The following is an 18,252-nucleotide window of genomic DNA, read 5'->3' on the forward strand; positions in this document are numbered from 1 at the left end:
AATGCGTATCTGCGTAATACATTTTGATCAATAAACTTTCCCTATTTAAACATGCACTATGGTGGCCTTTCTTTGCTCATAACTCCTTGATGTTGGTAAATACAATAAGTGAGCAATATATATAATATACATATGAGACTGCACAGCACATTATGGAGTATGCCCCTGCTGTGAAGTCCTGCCTCCATCTACTTGTCGTTTAATCACAGCTGGACAGGTTCATACAAAATATTAGATGAGGCCGATTGTCCTATACATATTTTTGACCTAGGGGTGGGATTGATTGTGAACTGGAAAGGGAAAATGCTTAGGAAGCTGAGTACGGCTGCATCGTCACTGATTTGTAGAATCATTTTGATTCGATACAGGATCCGATTCAATTTGATTGGAATCTGGAAAGTTTTGCCTCAGTCAGAAATATTACAATTCTGATCATTTAACAGTATATATCCATAATTTCGTATCTATTAAAAGAAAGCTGACACACGTGAGACTTAATTAGAGATGTAAACAGAGAGTTATGAAACCTGCAGCTGCAGAATCCAGCGGGAAAAAAAAGAGGCAAACACAGCGCGGACCCGACGACGCACCAAAATCTGACTCTGACGCGTCGGGTCCGCGCTCTGTGTTCACGTTTGTATGCAGAATCCGTAAACCTGCTCCCAGTTACTGTTTTAGCTGCATGGTGTTTGACGACATGTTGTGAGGTTTAACCTGAGATGCTGGCGTTTCAGGCATAATAACGTTAATTTACAAATCGACACGGGATTTCAATGAATCAATGTCACTTTATTCAATTTAGCATGGATTGTAATCAGAAAAGCGATAGTCAAAACCCACCCCTAATCAAGAACTTGCAAAGTAAAAACATGATCTATGTAAGGTAGCCCTTTTGTTATTTACATTTAAAAAGAGGATTAGTGTTACTGTGCGCTGGCTGAGTCTGTTTCTTTTCTTAGAAATAGTTTCTCCTGCCCTGGAGAAAATCCACTTGCATGGAACAGAAGAGGCTGTGGAGTGCAGGAACCACACTGCAAGCTGGTAGATATGCAGGTATTCCTGGGTCCTGCAGACTATTGAAGGAAACTGTTTCCAGGGCCTACTCCGTGGATCGGCTTCCTCCGAGGCGTGGACGTCTATCAGCAGAGAATGTACCTTCACCTATCAGCAGAGAATGTCCCTTAGTCTGTAACACAGTCAAATATATTCTCAAGTAATATTCAAGCATGCCATTCAGCGTGTTAGTACGAGCAGCTCGGGAGCAGCTTGGGAGAACAAGAAAACAGAGACTGCTTTAGATTGTCTTCCCAAAGTGACTCAACTTTATTCACAAGTACAACAGTTTATATAGAGGGTAAAATTCATGAGACAGCAGATTATCAGTTTAAACCAGTACAGACCAAGATAAGGCAGCGTCTTCCTGCCCTTGGGTGAAGAAGCATCCTTTGTGTAGTTTATTAGTTCAGCTACAATTGTGATTATCTCAGCGACATATTTTCAAGGCACAAAACGAAGAGTTCTTACATTAGTGAAATCTGAAACAAACCATTTGGCCTTCAACAGGCGTCTAAAAGATTAAGAAACTAATGTAGCTGAGGGAGTGATCTCTGTGGTATTTCAACCTTGTACCAGCCTGTGATTCTCACACATCAATTCTTGGGTCAAAGAGAAAAATAACTAAAACAAAAGGGGCCTTATTGAATGACAGAGTTTTCCTGCATAATGTCACTATAAAACAATATCCAGTAAATGCTACCATGGTACTAAAATACCTAACAGTTCCCCTCTTTTATTATTTTTTAAAAATAATAACTCAAATAGAAAGGAAAAATCACAAATGTAATAACATAATATAAAAAGCAAATCATAAAATGTAATAGTTCACAACCTAATGTTCAATATACACATCAGGAACATCATTGGTAACATCTGGCACATCCTCAGGATCAATTTGTGCTAATTGCAAATACATTGAAGTAGCTGTACTGGTAGCTATACGGGTTATCATTGAGCGTACACAGGGTATCACACAACAGGCAATAATCATCAAAAACAAAATAATACATGCTACAACTGTTACAAAGGCTATAATGAGTTCCTTCCATTTTCCAAACGTGTCCTGCATCCACTTGTCTAGCCACTGACCGTGACCTGTATTGGCTCTTAGTTCTATCTGCAATGCTTCAAGTTTATTCATAGCTTGTGTAAATGAACCGTCAGGGGCGGTATTATTGGGAATAAAAGTACAACAAAAATCTTCAAACATAGCACAAACACCTCCTTTCTCAGCTAACAGCATATCTAAGGCCATTCTATTTTGCATGGTCATTAAGGAGGCAGCAGACATCTGTTCTCCTAGGGCTTTAAGGGCCGTATTGGTCAAATTAGTAAGTCTTTGCTGATTGTAATAAACATAATTGATCCAGCCTACATTTTTGTTTACCTGTATCCACGGTAGTATTGAGACAAACCCTGCTGATATTTCTCCTTGTGCCTTTAATTCATTTGGTATCCCGCGTGGAACTCCTATAGCATCTATGTAAACGTTATGTGAATAAGCGGAGCGTTCCGTCCGTCTGCTGGATACAGGCAGATCCGAGGTTTGTTGTATCAGTAGTTCTTGAGCTAAAGTTACTAGACCGCAGGTACCGGTCCAATTAACAGGTAAGGCTAATCTAAGAGTATTATTGCACATCCAATAAGCATGTGGGATTGGTCTGGTCAGGCGCGAAGCTGTAAAGCCTTTTAATATGCCTCCCCAGTACGAGTCGTTTAGTGTGTTGGGCGAATGCAGGATTGTTGAGTTATCTGAATGCGTACTTATATATGCATATATATAAGAAAACATATGTTTATATTGTGTCCTGTCAACACTCGCTGCTAGCCATGTTTCGTTACAGCGTGCTCCTGGAGAGTCAGAAAAGAACGTATAGTTTTGTGTGTCATAATTTATGTTTTCAAGTTTTGGTCGGTGTATGCATGTCATCAAAATATTTGGGTGATGGCGCACCTGTGTTGGGGGCGAAAGAGGTTCAGTGCGGTCTTCGGGGCGCTTCATTTGGTTGCAGGGGTGGGTAGAATCATTAATCATGCTAACATCCTTACTAGAGACTTGTGCTGTGTATATGAATAAACAATCTAAAGGACTTAGTTCTACTCGCAGCGCTTCAATCAGGGTTACCGTTAAGGGCCCCTTTTTATCATTTTTGAATAGCATCTTTGTTAAGGGAAAACCTGAAATTGGATATCCCACTATGACCTGTTCTGGATTACCCTTTGAACAGACATAACAGTTACTGTTTCCTAAGTCACGAGCGGCTGTTCTGGCATTGTCATACCAGGCGTTAGTTCCTGTTCTAGGGGGTGCATAAGATGGTTTATTGGTGGTGTCTGTGTTGCTTTCTACTGATTTTAGAGAACGTGACGAGTGTACTAGGTGGGTGTCTTGCCAAGTGGAGCATGAGGTATTGTCAGCAAAATGTGGCTTGCAGAAACGTGAACAGGGTTGCACTTTACAATACGAAATAGTAAATAAAAATCCTAAGATTAATGCAGTAGATATGATTAATAACCTAAATATATAAAAAAGACAGTTCTTTAGTCGTCTCCTGGCCTGGTCCCAGGTTCGTGTGATGGCAATGGGCATTTCATTTTCTCCATTATCAGGATGAAACGAGTCTATCTTTATCAGGTTAGACATTGTGTGGTACTCTAGGCTTTCTGTTCCTGCTGGATGTTCGAGTACCTTGTTGTTGTTCAGGTGGGGGATCAAAGGGCTTTCTGAGTCTTGGCTCTTTCAGGCGTTGTGTGTTAATCAGTGATTGTGTGTGTGTAGGTGGATTGGATCCGGGCGCTGGCTCGCCTGAGTCGTCATCTATAGGTGTATTGAATCCGGGCGCTGGCTCGCCGGAGACGTCATCTACTTGATCCGACGCCTTAGGTGGTTTGGTGGGGCTGGTCTTAACCCTGCTGGCATGAATCCACTGAGGTTGTCCGTCTGTTAGGATGCTGGTTCTCGTCACTGCAAGTACAGTCTGGGGGCTGGAACACGCGGCCTCCCCGAGTGCCCTTGGTTTTAGCGACTTTACCAACACCGCATCTCCTGGTTTCCACGGATGGGTTGGATCTGTGGAAGGGAGAGGCTGAGAGAGACAAACTTTCTGATAGTTATTATTCAGTGTTTCTACCAGGTTATGAACATAGTCAGACAATGCAGTGTCTATGTCCCCTTCCAATAGCGGTGCCCCTCTGGAGGCTGACCATGGTGTTGGAAACGGTCTTCCCATGATTATTTCAAATGGAGATAATTTGGTTGCTGCGGATGGAGTCATTCTAATCTCGCAGAGGATTTGAGGAAGTAGTTTGATCCAGGTCATTCCTGTTTCTATCATTGCTTTAGTCAGGCGATTTTTTATGGTCCTATTCATTCTTTCTACAACTCCTGAACTCTGAGGATGGTATGGCACATGATATTTCCAGTCTATTGCTAGAGTTTTAGCACACTTTTGAATTACTTCTGATGTGAATGAAGGTCCTCTATCACTGTTAATTTGGTGAGGTATTCCGAATCTGGGTATTATTTCATTGCACAACTTTTGACAGACTACTTCTGCAGTTTCTTTTGATGTTGGATAAGCTTCTACCCATTTACTAAATTGGTCCACTATTACCAGTAAGTACTTGATGCTTCCTTGTGCTGGCATGTGTGTAAAATCAATTTGTAATGTATGAAATGGGAAATCTGGTTGTGGTAAATGCTGATGTTTTGCTTTTGGTTTTCCTACATTAGTTCGTGCACATGTTAGACAGGTTGCTAATATGCGTTTTACTGCGTGTGATGTTTTCTTGATTACAAATCTTGATTTTATTGCTCCTATTACCCCTCTTTGTACGACATGACTCACACCGTGAAAATGGCGGACAAGGATTGGCAGTAGTGAAGATGGGAGGGCAATCAAACCCTCAAGGTTTTTGTATAAGCCGTCTCTGTTATCTAAGGTACAATCATTACTTTCCCAGTAAGTGTAATCTAAGGCAGAGGCTTGCTCTTGTATGAATTTTAGGTCAACATTTGTTTCTAAATAGTCTGGGAGCGTGACAAGTGGCAGCTGTAAAGGCAAAGATAATACTTCCCTTCTGGGTGGTTGCTGTGAGGCAGCAGCTGCTTTCGCGGTTACGTCTGCAAGAGCATTTCCCACTGCTTCGTCTGTGTCAGCCGTGCTGTGCCCCTTCGTTTTAACAACTGCAATTGCCGATGGCAGCTGTATAGCCTGCAAAAGTCTTTGAACAAGGTCAGAATTAGCGATCGATTTTCCATCAGCAGATCTAAATCCTCTTTGTCTCCACAATGTGCCAAAGTCATGCACCACACCAAATGCATAACGGCTATCAGTGTAAATTGTTACCCGCTTATCCACATGTAACTCACAGGCGCGTATTAAAGCCATGAGCTCTGCTTTTTGTGCTGAGTGAAATGGTAATGAGTGAGCCTCTAGTATGATGTCAGGCAATGTCACCACCGAATAGCCACAAAGAAATAAGTTGTCATTTGGTTTTGAACAGGACCCGTCCACATAAACAATGACTGAGTCTGGGATTGGTGTCTGCTCTAAGTCTGGGCGTGGTGCTGTGGATTCCTGTATACGTGTCATACAATCATGATCGTCAGGGTCGTCTGAACCATCCTGTCGGTCAGAGGAACACAGCATACGAATGAGTAAGTGTGCTGGCGAATTGGGTGTGCTGCTTGCTTTTATAGTGAGATTTGCTGTTGAAGTGAGTGTAGCTTCATAACCTGAGCGACGTTGTGCGGTCATGTGTTGTGTAGTTATGTTTGCTAGAATGGTCGTGACCTGGTGATTGGTGTGTAGAATAGTGTCATGTGAGAGTGTGAGCTTCTCGCAGTCCCTTATCATGATAGAGCAAGCTGCTACTGCTCTCAGGCAGGCCGGCATCCCCTGAACTACTGCTGGCAGCACCTTTGAGTAGAAGGCTACTGGACGGTAGCCACAGCCATGCTCTTGGGCCAATACACCTGCACAGGTTGTGCCGTTCTCTGTGACGTACAGGTGGAACGGTAAGTGGTAGTCAGGCAGACCCAAACAAGGGGCGGAGGTCAGCGCTCCCTGTAATGCATTGAAAGAGGCAGTCATTTCTGTGGACCACAGTATTCGAGGAGGCTTGTCTTTTTTGCAGCATTCACGCAGAATGTGGTCATGAAAAGAACAGTCTGGTATCCACTGTCTGCAATAGTTCACCATGCCTAGGAAAGACAGCATTTCTTTCTGTGTAGTGGGCTTAGGGACAGAGGTCACAGCTTTGACCCTGTCTGTAGTCATAGAACGTTGTCCGTGAGACAGTGTAAATCCCAAATATTGAACAGAAGTCTGACAGTACTGCATTTTCTTTGCTGATGCTTTGTGGCCAGTCTGTTGGAGGTGCTGGAGTAGCATGTGTGTGGCAGTTTGACATAGTTTTTCACTTTCAGCACAGAGGAGGAGATCATCTACATACTGGATCAGAGTACAGCCCTCTGGAGGAGTGAAGCCGTCCAGGGTAGCACGTACTACCATTGAGAAAGCCGCAGGGCTGTCTACCATGCCTTGGGGTAAGCGAGTCCATGTGTACTGCTTATCTCTATGTGTAAAAGCAAATATCGGCTGTGTGTCTATATGCACAGGTACTGAGAAAAAGGCGGAGCACAAATCCACCACAGTAAAATGTGTAGCTGTTGCTGGAATAGATGTCAGTATGCTGGGGACATCTGGGACAATAGGTGGCAGAGGCATAATGACTGCATTAACTTGCCTTAAGTCTTGTGTGAAACGCCATACGCCAGGTTTGTTAGGCTTTGGCACAGGATTGACAGGAGTGTTATATGGAGATACTGTGGGCTTTATTACTCCAGCTGTCAATAAATCTCCTATGATGATGTCTAAGGCTGCGGCTTTTTCAGCGGAAATGGGATATTGCTTGACATATACCGGCTTGTTGTTTTTCAGCTGAGCATGATAAGGTGTACAGTCAATAAATCCTACATCATTCTCACCTCTTGACCATAATGTCATGTTTTGATATTCAGCTGGCAATGTGACAGCAGAGATAGTACAGTGTATGGGGTAGGTTAGATCTATGTGTTGACATGGTGCAGTGATGTCATAGCCTATGTCTGAGTTATGTGACAAAACCACTGTTTGGCCTTCACTGGTGTGAGCAGTTATCATGTTGTTGAACAGTGTGAGAGAAACAAATATGTGGCTTCCAGGCATGGGGCTACCTGGTAACGGTGTTTGCACATGTTTTTGACACAGAGTGTGACGTGGGATACCAGTCAGATGGATATTGAGTTCATTCCCCGCTGAGGCGTCCAGCTGACACAGAGGATGTTCCTTCTCCATGGTGTCGGTGCATAGGGCAGAGAAAACATAGCTGTTATCAGTATCTGCAAACATTTCACCCTTTGTGTTAAATGAAATACACAAGTTCATTTTTGCCATTAAATCTCTGCCTAATAGATTCACAGGCGAGTTTGGAATAATTATGAATGGATGATATGTAATTTCATCTGGTTTTGGGCCCCAGCGTGTTTTTAGAGAATGAGTTTTGGGGCATTGCACTAGAGTTCCGTTTATTCCCATGGTGTTGATGCACACAGAGGAAACAGGCCCACTATAGAATTTTCCAGACAGTGAACTTTTAGTGGCTCCACTGTCAACTAAAAAGGAATAAGTCTTTTCACCTATCTCTATATCTAACATGGGCAAGCTTTCTGTGTTACGAGACAATTGCAAATGCAGCATCGTGTGTAGTGCTTCACACTGTCCCTCATCTTCACCTGGGCCTCCCTATTGTCGGTCCAGTCTTTCGTTATCATATGGGTGGGGATTAAAATGTGGATTATAAGGTTGCTGCCTAAGTGCAAAGGGGCCATTATTTTGATGTGATTCCTGTCTGCGTTGCCAGTTACCTTGTCTGTAAGAGCTCTGCTTACGCCTAGTGGCAGGAGCTGGTCCTGTGTTTTGTGGTTGAGACCTACGTGGTGCTGATTTGCATTCCGTCCTCCAGTGTCCTATTATTCCACAATAAAAACATACGTCTCCACTCCTATCTCTCCTTCTGAAATCTCCCTGCTGCGCTTGTTGAGGGGGCGGGGCCCCTGCATACATCATTTTTTCACTTTCCTCTGAGCCTTCAACATCAAAATTCAACATCATCTTAACACTTTTAGCCTTCGTGCTGTTGGGGAAAAGATCTGCACCAGCTTTTGTTTTGACAAGTGTGATAAAGTTCTTTATTTTCATGTCAGAGATTATCAGTGGCAGTCAGCTTCAATAGTTGTGAACATTCTGGATGAATATTGTTTAAGAATGTTGTTATGAAAATCTGATCATTTCCTCCTTCAGGCATGCATGCCTCATTAGTCCAGCAGTGTGTGAAACGTTTCATAAACACTAGAATGGATTCATCTGGCTTTTGCTTACACATGGTTACTGCATTTAAATCAATTTTATCTCTAGACATTGTGAGCAGGAATCTCTTTAGATTTTGAAAAAAGGCTGTGATTTTGTCATCATTTATCCACAAAAACGAGGTGGTGTTGGCTGCTTGGTCATTTTTAGGGTCTAGTTCCTCTACTTCTTCAATAAGCTGAGATTCAGTCACACCTGGGATTCGTTGACATAATATATATCTATAGTCAGGCCCACCCAAGTGGTGGTATCTGGTACTTCTCTGTAATGCAGAAACAAAGGCTGTAGGATTTTGTAGAGGATCGGGAAGTTCTTTAATGGTTGCTGCTAACTCTGAAATTTTAGGGGGTTGAATGCAACACATGTCCCCTATTATCATGAACGGGAGGGAGGTGCTGACGTCATTAAATTGTGATCCCTGCTTTTCTTTATAACGGGTGTTTTTGTGGGGGCCCTCTTGAGTTTTTTCCTCTTTTTTTTTGCTTTAAGTAGTTCCTTATTAAATTTCTGGTGTTAGTTATTGCTTTTGGCACAGTTAAACCATTCGCTACTCTAGTGTGGCGCTGAACATGATTATCTATGACAGAAACGGCTTCCTGCAGTTCGGCTTCCGTACGTTCAGTTAAAGGATCTTTCATGATTTCCTCACACTCTGTCATTAACTGTTTTGTTTGCTTTTTATGTTCCTGTAACTCTCTTTCTCGTTCAGTGTATTCTCGTTCCTGTCTTTGATCTAGGTTAAACCAGTCATCTTCTTCTGATTTAGATGTCATTTCAGTGCCTTCCTCACTCCTTTGGGATTCTGCTGTTAAATCAGGATATACGCGCTGATGACGTGCAGCCGCCGCAGCAGCTATTAATTCTGTTTTTTCATCATAAGGCGGCGGAGCCGTAGGTTGAACGGATGGGCATATAAGGCTAGTTTTTTCTGCAGTGGATTTACTAGAGCCTACACTGGCTTGATTTAAAGCATTTACGTCTGGCTCGGGTCCTTTTTTCCATAGTGGTAGCATGCGATTGGTCACATCACGACATTCTATCATATATTTTTTGCAGGACTTTTTAATCAGTCTACTTTTCTTATCACAAATAGTATTTAACATTTCTACTGACCTGTTTTCTGGCGATAATCGTTCGGGATAGGGCTCCGGAAATACATTAGGATGCATTAAAGTTATAGTTCTTAAGTTCGAGACGAAATCAGTCACGTAAGCACTTCCGCATGTTCTGGATACGTAATCATGGAAGTCTTCATTGATTCGCGAGCGTGGGTTAAACGTAACCGGAAGTGGGAGTCGTACTGAGCCGCTATTTGTGATTTTATATTTTATTTTTTTCGGTTTTACAGTTAATTTTGATTTTTTATCGGACCCGTCTAAGGTCTTTGAATTATTCTGACCCATGGTCAGTGATTTCCAGAGGGGTTTAGACGCTTTGAAGGATTTAAGTTAGTTTTTATTTTTGCTGTGGCACACCTGAGGTTACTTGATTTTTTGCTAGCAATTTTATGTTTTTTTAGTGAGCAACTTCTCACTTTTTAACGAGCAACTTCTCGTTTTATGACCCCAGGCAACTTCCTGTGTCCTTTCTGCTGGTGAGCAACTTCTTAGTTTATGACAGCAGGCAACTTCCTGTGTCCTTTCTGCTTTTATTTTACAAAACAACAGGCAACTTCCTGTGTTTCTATGTGGGCCACTAAAGAAGGCTCCTCAGTGTATCCCACTTGTTACTATGTGGGCCACTGAAGAAGGCCTCGTCAGCGTATCCCGTTTCTATGTGGATCACTGAGAAAGGCATAACACAGTCTTATAAAATAAAAAGACAAGTGCCTACCTTCGTCAGGATCCCACTTCTGACACCAAAATTGAAGGAAACTGTTTCCAGGGCCTACTCCGTGGATCGGCTTCCTCCGAGGCGTGGACGTCTATCAGCAGAGAATGTACCTTCACCTATCAGCAGAGAATGTCCCTTAGTCTGTAACACAGTCAAATATATTCTCAAGTAATATTCAAGCATGCCATTCAGCGTGTTAGTACGAGCAGCTCGGGAGCAGCTTGGGAGAACAAGAAAACAGAGACTGCTTTAGATTGTCTTCCCAAAGTGACTCAACTTTATTCACAAGTACAACAGTTTATATAGAGGGTAAAATTCATGAGACAGCAGATTATCAGTTTAAACCAGTACAGACCAAGATAAGGCAGCGTCTTCCTGCCCTTGGGTGAAGAAGCATCCTTTGTGTAGTTTATTAGTTCAGCTACAATTGTGATTATCTCAGCGACATATTTTCAAGGCACAAAACGAAGAGTTCTTACATTAGTGAAATCTGAAACAAACCATTTGGCCTTCAACAGGCGTCTAAAAGATTAAGAAACTAATGTAGCTGAGGGAGTGATCTCTGTGGTATTTCAACCTTGTACCAGCCTGTGATTCTCACACATCAATTCTTGGGTCAAAGAGAAAAATAACTAAAACAAAAGGGGCCTTATTGAATGACAGAGTTTTCCTGCATAATGTCACTATAAAACAATATCCAGTAAATGCTACCATGGTACTAAAATACCTAACAACTATCACCTAACAACAATAAACAAAATGATTTTCTAAACTGTAGCAATGTAATGTACGTATAGTGTCAAATACATTTTTGTAGTCTTCATCAGCTTTAATTCACATGGAAGTGTTCCTAAAGTCATATGCTGTAATGATATTTACATTATGAAAACATGATTTTGGACATTTCAGGTTTTTCACTTCGGCAGATAAAATAAATTGAGCAAAATCAACTCAAAATATTCCCACACGCCAGAACGTCCTCTCTTCCTCGCTGGCTCCATATCTGTCAGTGGAATGATCACCTCTTCGCTATCTGTCACCATCAACACACTCCACGAATCCCGTGGATGATTCACTTCCTTATATCCGTTTGAATCAGGTACCGAAGCAGTTACGTGCGTAATGAAGCTTCGGACGTCACTGGTCACGTGACTTTTGCCAAACGAAGCAAGCCTCGACACAGTGCTTCTGAACCAGTGTGTTGTTTTTTTCGACACATGCTCCGGAGCATCAGCTTCAAGCGGGCCATCACTATCCCCCACCCTCATTCAGATCTGGCCTTTGGAACTATTTTGGTCTTCATGTGACGTATGACCCTGAAGGTAAGCGCGTCATGGACTAAAGTAAAACAGTATGTTGGATGTGCCACGCAATGCTCAATTACATGGGTGGGAACTAGTGCGTTAGCGCAGTTAGCTCGTTAACGTGTTGGCCGTCTAGCCCCACGCACGGGGCGATCCGCGGTCGCTCGTTAACGGAGATTTGCCGTGTTGTGGCGTTAAGGTCATTTCAGATTAACGCTGACAGCACTAGTGGGAACACAACGAATATGACTGCACATTTACTCCGACATCATCCTGGTGCAAAGACAAGTGGAAGCAGACAAAACAACAAGCACCATGCTACAAACTTTACCCGAGTCATTTAGACAGCCATTAGCACAGGATTCTCCTTATGGGGACCTGATATGTTTAATATGCTGCTGAGAATATAGCCCAGAAGAAGCGTATAGTAGAGCTTTTATTTTGAAAGAGACATTTCTCTGTAATAAACTCTCTTTTCCAAAGATGGGTGATTCCTCCATCAGATAGATTTTTTTATTATTATTTTGTTGTTTCAGCAACATTAAATTTAAAAACTGTACTTTTGAGTTAAAATATATATTTATAATTTTAATAAATGACAAATTAAAAAGGCATGAACATTTTTTTTGTATCGAAAAAATATCGAACCGTGAATTTTGTTTGTCGTTGCACCCCTAATATATTTGTATATATGTGTGTGTGTATTTATACATCAATCCATTTTCTTGCTTATGGAGTTCAGGGCCTGGGACCTACTCCATGTCAGCTTTCAGTGTTTATGAACATGAACATTATGAACTCATGACTCCCTTGGGAAGCCTATGGTTTTTCATAGGCAGGGGATATTTGTTTTATCACAGTTCATTACCAAACAGAGCAGGGTTCTAATTGATTTGTGGCTTTTAGGATATTATGTACAGGTGTGTAAAAGTGGAGTGAATATAATTACAAACAGCAATGCTAGTGGAGTGATGACAGACAGGGCGGTTGGGGGGTGGTGAACAGTTTGCCAACAGTTCTCCCCTGTAGAGAAGGACATCTGCCATTTCTTTTTCCTTTTAGTCAAACAATTCAGGTAGTGATGAAAGAAAATCAGACTGTGGCAGTGCTTGCAGCAGGTAACGGAGTGATAATGCAGAGTTTTTACTAGAGATGGACCGATCCGATATTACGTATCGGTATCGGTCCGATACTGACCTAAATTACTGGATCGGATATCGGAGAAAAATAAAAAATGTAATCCGATCCATTAAATATCACGAAAGCACCTCGCAAAAGTTGCAACACGCCGTAACTCACCTCAGAACGTTAGCACGTCGGAGCAGTATGCATCACGTGATAGAGCGGCTGTGGCATGTGGGACCTGTCGGTGGTCTGGATAGCATGTGGAGCTTCGCTAGCAACCCGGCATTTCATCTCCGACAAAGTTATCCTGAGAGAAGTAAAGCAAGTGTGTAAGTCCATCTCTGAATGTTTGTAAAGCATTCCTGCGTTAAGCTTAACGAGCGACTGCCTCTTCTTGCTGCTACTTCAATCATGAAACTGCTTAATGATCAGCTGATCGGCTTTTCTGTCTCGAGTCCGTCTCTCTTGTTTGTTTTTGGCCCACTTTGCACCAGAAAGAGGAAACCAGCGGCTGAACAACAGCAGCACGTTTAAGCTTGATAAGCTGTTGTTACAATTTATTTAATATTACTTTCTACACCAGGATCTTTTTCTACAGCTGACGGCTGGTAACTGTGCAGGGGCGGATCTAGCAAAGTTTAGCCAGGGGGGCCGATAGGGCATTAACAGGGAAAAGGGGGCACAAAGACAGACTTTTCTTTCTTATTCTCATTTAAAATGTCTAGCTTTTAATAAATAATTATCTGACACCCAAAGTTTTAATTTGATGTAAAATGAATAGAAGTCAATTACTGTATATAGTGACTATTAAGTCTAATGTATATATACCCTAGTAAGCTATAGTACTTTTTCCTTTGGGAAGGTACCATCTGTGCAGTCTGCAATTTTGTTGAAGAAAGATGTTGAATCTATTTAATATTTCTTGAAAAATAATTGATTTCTGTGCATTTTTTTTCACACTGCATCAAATTAAGGTTGATTACGTCGATTAAGCATCACGAGGTGGAGCGTGAGGGGTGGTTCCCTATATTTTATTTATTTATTTTTGTTGTTGCTGGGAGTTGGAACCCTATTAGTTAGGTTGCTTAATATTTACGCTAAGTACTCTTTAAAATACCAGAATAGGGAGGATGGTGTAGGTCTAAGTTTATTAGATTGATCAGTATTGCTGAACTATGAAATATTTTTTTTGTATACAGGTATAACAGAATAGCTTTAGTGTAGTTGTTGTTTTAAACTTGAGTATGAACTTATACAAAATGCAGCAAGATATTTAAAAAACAGTTTTGTTGATTAAAAAACACTATATCGGATTCATATCGGTATCGGCAGATATCCAAATTTATGATATCGGTATCGGACATAAAAAAGTGGTATCGTGCCATCTCTAGTTTTTACTGCAGTGGACAGTCCCTAGTGTGACCATCGCTGGAACCAACCAGCTGATTTACACCATGGCAGCAGTCATCAGTGAAGTTCTTGGCTGCAACATGAACAATCTCAAGTAGCAATGCTACTAAACTTGCTGGAGAACTTTTAGTTCAGGCCACTTGATGAGTTTCACACAGTACTGCATATTATTTTATTAGGTTGGCACAAATGTAGGATTGTGTTTGTGATATCACGATGTATCTGTTTCCTTTTCATATTACACTAAAGAGATCATCGCCTACAAGCCTCCGTAAACGAACAGCATGTCTATAAAAGCCCATTCATCATCCGGCCCTCCTGCTCAAACACAACCATGTAGCGCTCATCCCTCCACCCGTCTCATTCAGCATCCACACACATGTTGCAGGGAACGGGAAATAGAGTAGAGCAGCAAAGCTTGATTTTCTTTAGGATTGGTTAAACTAAAAGACGTTGACAAGGAATTTTAAGGGTTTTAGGAAGCATAAAACCGAAATCAGTTGTATTGGATACGAGTATAAATGAGTGCTTAGGCTCATGCAAGAAAAAACATCTTAGACAGGATATGACAAAACATACTGTGATACAATTCTTCATTACTACAGCTCTTTGAGTGCTTTTGTAAAAAGTCAAATCTGTGTGCTCCATTAAACCCTGTAGAAGTTGTTTCGAATGCTGACAGTGGACAAACAAAGTTGTCATTTAGCTTAAACATTAACAGTAGAAAAGGCCCGATAGGAATCTAACATCCTTGGAATCAAGCTGTGGGAGTGAGTTTTGAAACCTTTCTGTAGGACTGCTTTAAACTTGCCTTCTTGGTGATGTGTGTCTGATGTCTTGTTTGACTTGAGCAGATTCTTTACGTGCTTTAAGTTTCTAACACATTTGCTTTAACCAGTAATTGAAACTGCTGAGTAGGAAGTACTAAAGTGGGTGTTGAGCATGTTGGGTGTGTCCTTATTACCTGTTTCGATGTTTTCTTTTAATTGAAAGCGTTTCATGACATCAGATGTCTCTACGTCTCTGGAACCCCTATTTGACTGTCTAAATGAGGTACAAACGTGGTCACGTCTCTCACACTGAACGAGGATAAGACAGAAGTTATAGTTTTTGATAGTCACACCCCACTGGAACAACTTACTGATGCCTTAGGGCCCCTTGGTAGCCATCTCTCACTCACTGTTAGAAACCTTGGTGTTTTCCTGGACAGCTCAAGAAATCGACCTCCTCTGTGGTAAAAAACTGTTTCTACCAGCTGCGTCAGATATCTAAAGCAAAGCCATACCTCCCTTTGAAGGACCTTAAAAAACTCATTCATGGTCTTATCACTTCCAGATTAGACTACTGTAATTCTCTCTACTCGGGCCTCCCACCTTCCTCTATTCACCGGCTCCAGTTAGTTTGAAATGCAGCTGCGCGTCTCTTAACTGGAACTAGAAATTATGCCCACATCACACCAGTTTTAGCCAACCTACGTTGGCTCGCTGTTGATTATCGTACCAATATTCAAAATTCTTTTGCTTACCTTTAAAACTTTAAACAATTTAGCTCCCAGCTATCTATGCGAGCGCCTCCATTTGTGCATCCCTAATAAGGCACTTAGATCTTCCAATCAAATGCTCCTGACGCAGCCGAGGTCTCGTCTGAAGTCCAGAGGGGATCGGGCCTTTGCTGTCGTACCTCCCAGACTCTGGAGTACCCTCCCTCTTTATATTCGTCTCTCCGAGTCCATGCAGTCTTTTAAATTGTGTCTTAAAACTTATTATTTTAGTCTGGCTTTTGATCCAAACTACTATGTTATTTCTATTTTATTTATTTATTTATTTTGATAACACTTCTGAAGCGTCAGAGCTGTCCTTGCCTGTGATAGAGCTGACCTGCCATAGGACACTGGGAAGAGTGTAAATCCAGGCTGAATTCCTTGTGTTGGACAGTATTTGTGTGCAGCAGCAGAGCGCACAAATCAAACTGTATGTTTTGGTAAGCCTGGCCTTCTTGTACTGGATGTCAGTGAGCCAGTAGCTGGTGAGTTCATCACATTAACATCTTTACAAGCAATTTCACTAGCTGGGACCACATCCTCAGTTACGATGATGGATGAGGGAGCGTGTACTGGTGCTGCAATGTGGGGAAGGCCTCAAAGAGGACCGGCAGCGGCTCCTGGGCTCCAGGTGGGCATGAAAATGAGAACAGAGGGTATTGGTGAAGGGGGCATATATAAACTGAGGCGGCGTGAATGAGGTGTGGTCCCACTCCTGAAATTCAGATAATATCTCCACTTAGAATAAACTGGGTCAAAGAAAAAGTGCCTCTGATTGGGCTGCTTTCTACAGTTGGCTGTGAGTCCATTGCAGGGCATCAAACATGGATAAGGGGTTGTTTCAACAGTAATTCTATGATGAAAAATTAATGAGGCATTTATCAGGATCTATATTTAATTTAATATCTATTTAACATATTTAATCAATATAAAGCTCAGTGTCTATTTCTTAGCTTGTAAAGTTGTGAAATTCATGGCAGATTCACTTCTTGGCTGTTTTGCGTTTTATTAGATAGTTGATAATAAAGAGTGTCTTTGCCTGTGGCTTTGTTAAGACTGCAGGTTTTTGTCCGCCTGACCTTTGGTGACCTTGGCGAGCTCAGGATGAACAGGCTGTCTGCTCTGTTTGGGTGTGATGCTGCCTGCAGAGACAGTCTACTCTCATGCAGACACAACATCTTTACTGATATAACGTGGTCATGGACTCTTCTCTGTTCTTCCTTATTAAATAATAGTAAAATGACTCTGCAGTTTTGATTCAAAATGCACCAGGTCTGCTCAGTCTGAATCACACCGTTAGAGCCAGACCAAATGATTGGAGCTACTGAGCAGACACTGAGCAGAGGCAACATGCAGTAAATGAATTAGTGGTCTCCACATGTTTGCACCCAAGGTTTCCCTGCTTTTGTGAGCTGAGCTGTTTTAATATTTTCCATGTATTAGATGAAAAATCATCCTGGCCAATGACCATAACCCCCGTACCTTATTTAAAATTTTTTAACTCTGTGGTTAACCCTTCCCCGGACATGCCTTTAATTCATTCTCAGGGTCTTTGTGAGCGATTTCAAACTCACTTTTTAAAAAAGGTCTCATCTCTTAAGTCCTCCCTTCCCCCTGCTTTATATCCTCTCCCCATTCCTGAGTGCATTTCAACTTTCCACCAGTTTGAGCCTGTGTCACTTTTGACTCTTAAGCGGCTAGTTGCTCAAATGAATAACACCAATACTGTGCTTGACATTCTTCCATCTCGTTTAGCTAAGGACTGTTTTGATGTAATCGGACCTAGTATCCTATTTCTTATGAACTTTTCCTTGCTCTCAGGCTGTGTTCCTTTGTCCTTTAAGCATGCTGTAGTCCACCCGATTCTTAAAAAAAGAAATTCTGACTGTTATGACCTTTCAAACTATAGACCGATCTCTAAGCTTTCGTTCTTGTCCAAGATCCTGGAGAGACTAGTTCTCTCCCAACTCCAGGCGTACTTGGACACGAACAATATTGCTGAGAAATTTCAATCTGCCTTTAAGCCATTGCATAGCACTGAAACAGCGTTGGTTAGAGTTCTTAATGATATTCTTGTAATCACTGATACTGGACGCTCTATGGTCCTAGTTTTACTGGACCTCTCTTCGGCCTTTGATATGGTAGACCATAACATTTTATTACTAAGACTTGAGCACACTGTGGGTATTAGAGGCACTGCCCTCGACTGGTTTAAATCATACCTCGCTGATAGATCCTTATCTGTTCACTTAGGCACCTTCTCCTCTTCCTCCGCTCCGGTCTGTTGTGGTGTGCCTCAAGGATCAGTTTTAGGCCCTATTCTCTTCTCATTGTATTTGCTCCCTCTAGGCGCAATCTTTGAAAAATACAATATCGCCTTCCACTGTTATGCCGATGACATACAGATCTATTTTGAACTTACTGACGACCTTGCTGTGTCCCTGCACTATTTTCAAGAATGCATGCGGGAGGTCAAAGAATGGTTCCTGAGTAATTCCCTCGTTTTAAATGATAAGAAGACTGAGACTGTGGTGTTCAACAGTAAAATCCCCCGTGCCCAACTCTGTGCTGC

The 18,252-nt window shown here is 41.8% G+C and overlaps 1 protein-coding gene and 1 long non-coding RNA gene across 5 annotated transcripts in view; both read right to left on the bottom strand.

Moving 5' to 3' along the window:
* LOC147336918 (protein NLRC3-like) overlaps positions 1-18,252 on the bottom strand; it is a 1,139,417-nt gene that overhangs the window by 406,572 nt on the left and 714,593 nt on the right. The gene's annotated exons all lie outside the window — the stretch shown is intronic.
* LOC147336927 (uncharacterized) lies at positions 1,294-7,351 on the bottom strand. Its single transcript, XR_015128562.1, has 2 exons — positions 7,277-7,351; positions 1,294-5,280 (listed from the first exon to the last, which is right to left on the bottom strand). It is a non-coding gene; the product is annotated as an uncharacterized LOC147336927 (long non-coding RNA).

Source organism: Aulonocara sp. 'chitande type north' Nkhata Bay, linkage group LG3 (assembly GCF_057382095.1).
Source record: "Aulonocara sp. 'chitande type north' Nkhata Bay isolate Kocher_YH1m ecotype deep benthic linkage group LG3, A_spYH_male_GT1.1, whole genome shotgun sequence".
Taxonomy (NCBI): domain Eukaryota; kingdom Metazoa; phylum Chordata; class Actinopteri; order Cichliformes; family Cichlidae; genus Aulonocara; species Aulonocara sp. 'chitande type north' Nkhata Bay.